Here is a 9034-nt window from a genome sequence, read left to right as displayed (position 1 = left end):
TTTTTTAATTAATATAATAAAATATATTATAATATATAAAAATAGCAAATAAAAAGAATACAAAGTAGGTCGGAAATACAATAATAAAAGTGTAAGATGGTCACGTGTTTTTTTTATCAAGTATTTATTTAAAACAATAAGGATTAAAATAAATATCTGTTAAAATTTTTTCCTTTTGTCAACAAATTTTACGAGAAAAAGAAAAATTCAAATTATATATTATAAATGAAATTAAATAAAAAGGAAGAAAATGATATAAAATCGATATGTGCAATCGTTCTTATACTTATAATTAATCATCGGCAATTAATGTTTGTTATTTTTGCATATTTCAAAATACACATGCATCTGTCATTTATTTTTTATTTTCAAATACAATTTGACGTTTCGATTTGTGAATAATTTAATAATTATTTTGTTTTTTTTTAACGACACACGTACACAGAGAAAAATTAAACGTGTACAGTTATTCCTAAAAATGAACAATTAATTCTATAATACGTAAATTTGCAAATTTTATTTTAACGATTGCATCTAACGTAAAAATATATATTTTTTTGTAATATTTCAAGCAACTTAGATTATTTTCATAATCACTGGATTCGTATCTTAAGTGTTTTATTGTGTTGTAAAAATAAGAAAAAGGAGGAAAAGAAATGAATAATTAAATTGCAAAAACATCGAGATTCTAATCATAAGTTTGTGCTTTGATGCTCTTCTGTTCGATGTTTCGATACTTGACTTTGCGTATCTATCTCACGTAATTTTTTTTCAATTAATTTATTACATCCGTTTGTATATTCGAAACGATTGAGATCTCTCAAATAGATTCAATTGCGATCCTTTCATAAAAGTGAATCATAAAATTTACGTTACTGACATAAAGTTTGTGAAATTATTTCCCAATTTCTATAAAAATCGAAATCATTTGTCGTTACTACAATATATTAAATATCATTTTGATGAATTATGTGTTAAGAAAAATTCTTAACATCATTTTATGTACCTATTACTCTTGTATTGTTTTTTTACATTTACAATTATTAAAAAAGAAATAATTATAATATATAATTATAATATATAATATATATATATAAATAAACAATTATTATAAAAGAAATAATACAAAATGTTAAATATACGAGTCATAAGTATTTTTCTTTGCAATTAAATCTACCACAGAGAGCAAAGCAGTGATGCACAATCCTTTAATTATAAGCAGTTGCATACAAATCTGATTTTGATTTAGAGTCATATTATAAAATTTTGTAGTGGAAAAAATAAACTTTAGTTAAAAAGTTATTAGAACGTTTTTGTTCTTGGGCACATTGATGTTCCAATTGTTATATATGTGGCTCAAGGGTCACAGGTTGTGCTTCAATGCTTTAAAGTCATTCATTTATATTTTAACAAATATTTTTGGAGACTTTTTATCGGTAATTTATGTATATATGTATATATATAGCTATTAAATAAATCACACGTACATAAATGGAATGTATATGCACATGTATATGTATCATACATATATATAATATGATATGTCCGTAGAATGGCGAGTACCAGTAGATTCAATTAATTTTTCTAATCTACATGACTAGTTTTCAAGAAACAATTGATTGATCTATTAAGAATAATTTATTCTTTTACATTTCGTAGAACGTTATTAATTAATTTCGTATATGATATGGAAACTAAAAAATGATTGTTTGTTAGGTATACTTAATTTTTTTCAATATTTTATATATATATATTTGGCTAATATTTTATTAAAAGTTATTTGAAATATTATACATTCTACAGGAGATTGAAAAAAGTTGGTTTAAAATATTAAAAGATTTATTGATTATATTGATAAAGTATTAATTGATATTTTAAATTAGCTGGGAAATTTTGATTTAATTTTTATATAAAATATTTGTATAAAATTATGACGACCGATTGAAAAATTCATAGTTATTGGAAATACTGATAAAAATTGGTATTTAATTATGATCGTCATATATGGAAATGGATGATTAATTTTCTATAAAAAATGCAAATCATTTATGAAATTATATTTTACTCATATATATTTCGAATAGATTTCCAAAAAATAAACCCAAGTAAAAAAAACAGAAAATAAAAATAAACAGCCACAATTAAGAAGGATTAAAATGTGAAATAATTACTCTACAGGATGTTAGATTCTCAACCTTTTGAAATGTAAATGTTTCTCTGCTATCTAACGAAATGACGTCAGTTAATGGCACGTCCATTGAATTCGCAGAACAAATCGTAGTGATACATGCGATGGTTCAAATGGGATGAAAGAAGCAGCCTTCAATAATTCTGCAATACCGATACCATAGAGGAGAATTCGAACGTAGTGAAAGTAAGTATTCGATAACATACTGTACATGCCTTTAATAGGAAAACAACAACAAAAAAATTGTACAGAAAGAGAAAGAAAGATAAAGAGAGAGGAAAAATTATTTTTGTATAATCCAAAGAGTAAACTCAATGATATCCATCCATGTATCTACGAGTTTTACGATAAATCGAAACAAAAATAATGTTCTCATTGAAAAATACGCATATTCATACTGCAAATGTTCTTCTTAATCATTATTCTTACGTTAGCACAGCTGGTTCCGCGTATTCTGTCAACATTTTCAAATTTATTTATCCTTAACACTTTCCTCTAACAATAAGACTATTAATATTATACACACAACCTCTTTATCGTGCCTAAAACACACCTGAGGCGATTGCGCATGTTGAAATTTTTCCTTTTTCTTTTTCTTTTTTTTTTTTCCTTTATTTCTTTATCTTTTCTTTATCATATTCAATATGTATCTGTAGCAGTGTTTCTCAAACTTTTTTCTAACTTCGTGTACACCCTTTACGCGTAAATTAAATTATAATTATGGCGTATTATTATGATAATTAAATATAAATATTTATATTTGTTTATTATATACATTTTGTATTTTTATATTAATTATTAAGGGCTTCTTAAATTTTTCTAATTTATTCAAGCAAACATTGTTACGTATACGAATTAAAATATTTATTGATAATAATTATTAGAACATTTCATATGATACACGTACGAAGATAATTTGACTAGGTATGAAAGAAAATTCAAGTATTCAATTTAGCGAACACATACTACTAATATGTGCGTCTAGAAATTTATTAGATTTGCTAAAATTCTTCCGAATCTTTATAGGAATCGTTAGGGTTGCAACCAACACTTCGAGAAGCCCTGTTATTAAGTAGATTTATTAAATGTGTTAATAATAAAAAATTTGACCCATATTTTGGTTTTTTGAAATATAAATACTAACCATTTTAAGTATCACATTTTAAGAAACCACTGATCTTTTCTTAATCAAACAAATTCTATGAATTAATTCAAATAATATTTTGCAATAACAAATAATATTGTTACTAGGAAGTATTAAAGAGATAACATTGTTCTGAGATCAATTAAATACTTATCCATTTATATTCAAATATATTATCTTTTAATTCCTTTTATATTTTTTTTCTCTTGAAATACACATGAAATTTGTATGATAAAAAAGATACATTTTTAAAATTACGTAAAAGATTCTATTCGATTTATGTTAATCAAAATGACGTGAGTAGATAATTATTCATTGTTATTTATAGTAGTTTGAAGTCATTTGAAAAATATAAATAAAATTTCCTATTCTTACCGCTTAAGTTTTGTTCTCTTCTTTCTTTTTTTCTTTCGTATTATCGATTTCAAAAAAAAAAAAAAAAATGTCGTATTTGCGAAAAAGGCATATATGTACATATGTACGTAAAAAACCGAGTTTAGTATTACTATCTGGAATTGTGCTATATGTTTCTTTATACTTATTTTTTTATTTTTTTTTTATTTTTCTTTTTTTGTCTTTTTCATTGAAGTATATTTACGTTCGTATGATAACAGAAAAGTGTTATCGTTATATGACTTAACGACTTTCACTGCACTTATTCTCGTGCATCGTTCTACACGCATTTTTGTTTATAAAATAAAAACAAAAATATAAAAAAATATATTTGTAATTATTATTATATATATAATACATTTTATAGTGTATATATTATATAATATAGTATAAAAATATGTGTATTTATATACAGAGAATGGTTCAAATGTTTGTAACTTTGTAATTTTATAATTTTAACTAAAAAAAATTCGTTTATAAAGAGTATCGAACAAAAGAAATCGATTTTTCAAATCATTTGGAAATATTTTCTCTAATTTGTACGTATAAACTATTCATTTACTAAATTAAACATAATTTTTCTAATATATATTGTCATGAATATTTAAATCTTTTTCTTTTTACAGAAATCGATGCTTTCAGTTTGTTGTTTTATGTTTTATTATTATGCATCTATTATCTATATTGCCAATGAACAAGTATAATAAATGTTACCACCATTTTTCTAATAATACTTATTGATATTTCTAATGTATTATTACTAGATTACTAAGTATAGGTCTAGTTAGCAATACTATCATATCATTTTTGTTTCTGTCATTTAAATGTATTTATACAATCATTTTATGTTAATTGAAAATATTTTTAATATTTTTTAATTTATGTGTGTTTATTGAGAAGAATAAAAAAATGTATGTTCTTGTGAATGCTATTAAGCATCCTAAATTAAAATGAAAAAATACATAAAATGACATATTATCAAATCTATCATCGCAATCAATTCTTATTAGTTATCGACAAATTTGTAAAACAATATCTATCATTAAAAAAAAAAACATTTTAAAAACATTTATTGAAAATTTATCAATAATTTTGTTTGGAAATATAATAAATATTAAAAATAATATATGTGAGTGATAAGAAAAAAAGAAAAAGCGTGTAGTAAAAATTTCTAAACGATCTGAAAAATGTTCGAAGTTTTTTTAGTGACAAACAAGTATAGCCTAAAAAATTTGGTGAAAAACGTAATGAATCATCTTAATTAGCTTTGAAATTCTTGGCACGCCCTGTATTACAAATAAAACGTATGAACGATCAAAGGTAACATTGTGAAAAATGATAATACGTATGAAATATAGGAAATGATATATAATATGTTTGCTTTCTTACAAAAAAGTGCAAACAACATTTAAACAAGGTAACGAATAATCGGCACGTGCAAATTTGACGCATAATTTCGAGGATGCGATAAGTATACATAATTACGTATATCGCGAGTGTCACAATTTGTTTGCTTTTGGGTTTTTTAAAAAAAGAAACGTCTTTGATCTCCAGAAAGGAAAAAAAAAAAACAAAAAAAATAAAGTATTTCCTCAAACAACGCGAGTTCCAGTTTATACAAACATTTCTTCGTACAATACAATCAAAATATACGACCACACGTATATATATATAAATATTTGATGATATTAAATTAAACGAGAAAGATCACATTAATAAACAACCACGTATATCCAGAAAAATAAATAAACATATTTTCGATTGGCAAGTAAACTGTTGATTAAACATCACGCACAACAACAGAAATGCAAATAGTGATCACTTACATGTATCATAAATCACTGTAACGATGATGGTAGAAACAGTAGTAATAGAAGAATAATAAGAATAAATAAACACACACGCACAAACACACAAATGTTAATAACCGTATATTTATAATTCCAATTAATAAGATTATCAGTAATGATCAATATCAATAATAATAGAAATAAAAGTGTAACAGATGAGACAATGAAAATTTAAATGATTATTAATCTATTTCTTATAAAAATCAACAATTACAAATATATTAGATTTCTATTCGTATTATATTAATATCAAATGATCATTAAAGCAATAAATATATTAAAACACGGATAAATCATGAAATCAACCGACGCGGACGAGATCGAGAAACGAAGTAAACGCTTACACGTCGTCTTGTGTATGCTTGTTTGACGTTCACACAACACTCTCGGAGTTCCCAAGATCGGCCGAGGACGACTGGCAACCGGCCTGTTTTAAAATCGTGGATTGCGTCTTCTACTCAGTCGTTCTCTTCTCTTCTCTTTTATTTTATTCTTATCGAAAAGAGAAAAGAATACTAGGACCTCACGAATAGGTGAGAGTTTTAAGTTTGTGATCGCGCGTATTCTCTCACGTTTCTTTTCAACGTTAGACAAATCCCCATCCTCCTGTCTGGCCATTTTTGTTCTCCTCCTTTCAACCACCATTAAAAGAGAAGAAAGGTACGCCAGGGGAAAACGGGGAATGAGGGAATGAGGAAAACAGGGTATTCGGGATTCCCCGACACAACGCTGATGATCGCCATACACACGCATTACATTTGGCTCTAATGTCAGGGAATTTACCATTACTTCTTATTATTCTTATTCTTCTTTAAGTAGATACGAATATTCTTTTTTTTTTATCTTACTCTCTTTCTCTCTTTACTTGAGTAGGCGCAACCCTAGTCACGACTTTCTACGTGACGAAAGCTACCGTGTGTTGACGTGTGTATGTATAGTATGTATTTTGTATATGTTTGTATGTTCGGTTTTATATATCCTGAAAGAGATATTTTTTGTTTTCTTGTATTTTTAATTTGATAAACGTTTCTTTTTTTATTGTCTTTGGTATTGGTTTAGTATTTTATTAACAATGAGATTTCTTTATACTGTTTAGAACAAAAAATGGTGGTATAATTGTATGTGTGTATGTGTATTGTAGTTTGATTATAATTATAATGTTATTAAATTATATTATAGTATATTATTAATTATAAATATAATTAGTATAAAATACAATTGCATTGAATTTATGTTATACAAAATAATATAAAATTTTGAAAAAAAGAAAAACATATAAATATATTATGCAAATATCTGTAAGTTAATAAATAATATCGAGAAATTTATTTAAAGTTTTATATGAAATCGCAACTAATGTGCGTCGTAAAGTTTAGTTTCGATAGTCCCCTATCGTCAAAGTTTCATCTTAAAACGTTCATTCGATAAAAACTGGTCGGAATTCGGGAGAACTACTTTTTTAGTATTCTCTTTGCACTTAAACCAACAATCATCTTCCCTTTCACGAGAATACGTTTTTTCGGGAAACCAGGTCGATTATCTGCATTATTTTTTTCTATTTTTTTTTTGCGGAATATAACTGCAATCAGAACTTTTTTTGTTGTTGTTGAATTCTCTTATTTGTTCGTCATCGATATTTTTTTATAATAAATATTTTTATTGTGACATCGAATAACGTAAGACATATATGAATCATGTTGTGTTTTATAAAAAAGATCGTTTCTCAAGGACAACCTGATTATGACGTTGTTTTCATTATGATTGTATTTCTTAATGATTCAACATTGATATTTAAACAATTCAAATATTAGTTGTGAAAAGAAAGTAATAAATGCAGTAAAAACCTTTGTTTAATATTTGTCTTATAATAGTATAAATATTTGAATTGGAATAATGACTGAAATAGTAAATCTATTGTAAACGTTAATGATTTTCAGATTAGACGAATCTTGATTATGACATATTTTTCGTAAAAATTACCAAACACTTTTTATATTTGGCTTACTAGATAAATCATTAGGATTATCTAACTTATCTTAGCTATATTTTCTTTAGTATTATTTTCAATAACAAGTGAAAATCGATTGATTTTCAAGATATGATACATTTATCGAGATTAGATTATTCGAAATAATCTTGAGATCATCAGATTACATGTGCTACGAAAATTCTTATCTGTAGTATCTAAACACTAATCTTATATATATATATATATATATCTATCTATAACAAAAATTTCTTTCACAAATAAATTATTTTGACAATTATTGGAATTTTATAGAAAATAATATTGGAGTCATCAGATTTGTTAAATATGAAACATCTTGATTACTTCGAAATTGGAAATTTCATACTTTTATCGATCTAATATTAAAAAATATTATCACCCATCGAGTTGCGTATACATAAATTCTATTATCATTATTATTAATATAATCATAAGAAATATATTTATAAAAATAATAATTATTACTTACATATAATAACACATAATAAACTTAAATAAGATTTAAAATTGTAATTTATTTTCTAAAAAAAAAAAAATAAAAACAAACAAACTAATATTAAACAAAGTATTAATTAATATTATAAAGAGAAATGTTTTATAAATTACGTTTTGTTTTAAATTTATTAAGATAGTTTAATCATAAGAAATTGTAAAAGATCATAAAAGATAAAGAAAGACATAGATAGATAGATGAATAGATCTACAAGAAACGTCCTTTCTCTCGTTAATGGCGTTCGAAGGAAAGGAACATTACCTTTCGAATCGAACTATGTAAAATAAGTATATAAGTGTGCATATATATAAGTACAACGACATTGACCGGGTATCCTGCTTATTCCATTTGTCCTTAACGTACCTGAGAATGAAAATGAATACACATATACTAGATTTATACAATATATAAATATATTTTCCGAACTTTAACTTTTTTGTCAGTCATAGTTACGTGCATTCTTATGATGCACGCATATCCTATTACGTGTCAAAGGTTAACATTAACTTCGTTCTGATCGCAAACACGTGCTTTTCACTGTGAGTAACACGTGTTTGTTCTCTCTCTTTATCTCTCTTTTTAAAACATACATATATACCACATATATAAAACACACGAGTATACTTTTCATCTTTATTTTCATTCTCATCTTCATTTTCCTTTTCAATCGACATAATCACAGAGGCTAATCTATTTTACGCTCGAAAATATTGCTTGCAAAGTTCCGTGAACTTCTATTTGTGGAAGGTCTCTCTAATCTTCGGTTAAACTAAATGTTGAAGTGTTTCTTATATCTAACGTGAAATATCCATCAAGTTATTCTGGTTTTTCCTTTTTTTTTTTTGATAGAACAATAAAGTACATTAACATATTAGAATATATATATGCATGGTATATGTTTGTGTATATTTATTTGTAATTAATATATTTGTAATATAGATTTCTGTAGAATATTTTA

At 25.0% G+C, this 9034-nt stretch overlaps 1 protein-coding gene across 1 annotated transcript in view; it reads right to left on the bottom strand.

Annotated features, from left to right (window-relative positions):
- LOC106793117 (zinc transporter ZIP1-like) overlaps positions 1–5585 on the bottom strand; it is a 24497-nt gene extending 18912 nt beyond the window's left edge. Inside the window, exon 1 of the mRNA XM_014759771.1 lies at positions 5552–5585. The gene's annotated coding sequence lies outside the window, so the exon portion shown is untranslated. The remainder of the gene's footprint in view (positions 1–5551) is intronic.
- Positions 5586–9034: the final 3449 nt, after the last annotated feature.

The sequence above is a fragment of the Polistes canadensis genome, unplaced genomic scaffold (assembly GCF_001313835.1).
Source record: "Polistes canadensis isolate GaletaPanama2010 unplaced genomic scaffold, ASM131383v1 scaffold_11, whole genome shotgun sequence".
Lineage (NCBI taxonomy): Eukaryota > Metazoa > Arthropoda > Insecta > Hymenoptera > Vespidae > Polistes > Polistes canadensis.
This window is presented reverse-complemented; position numbering and strand designations above follow the sequence as displayed.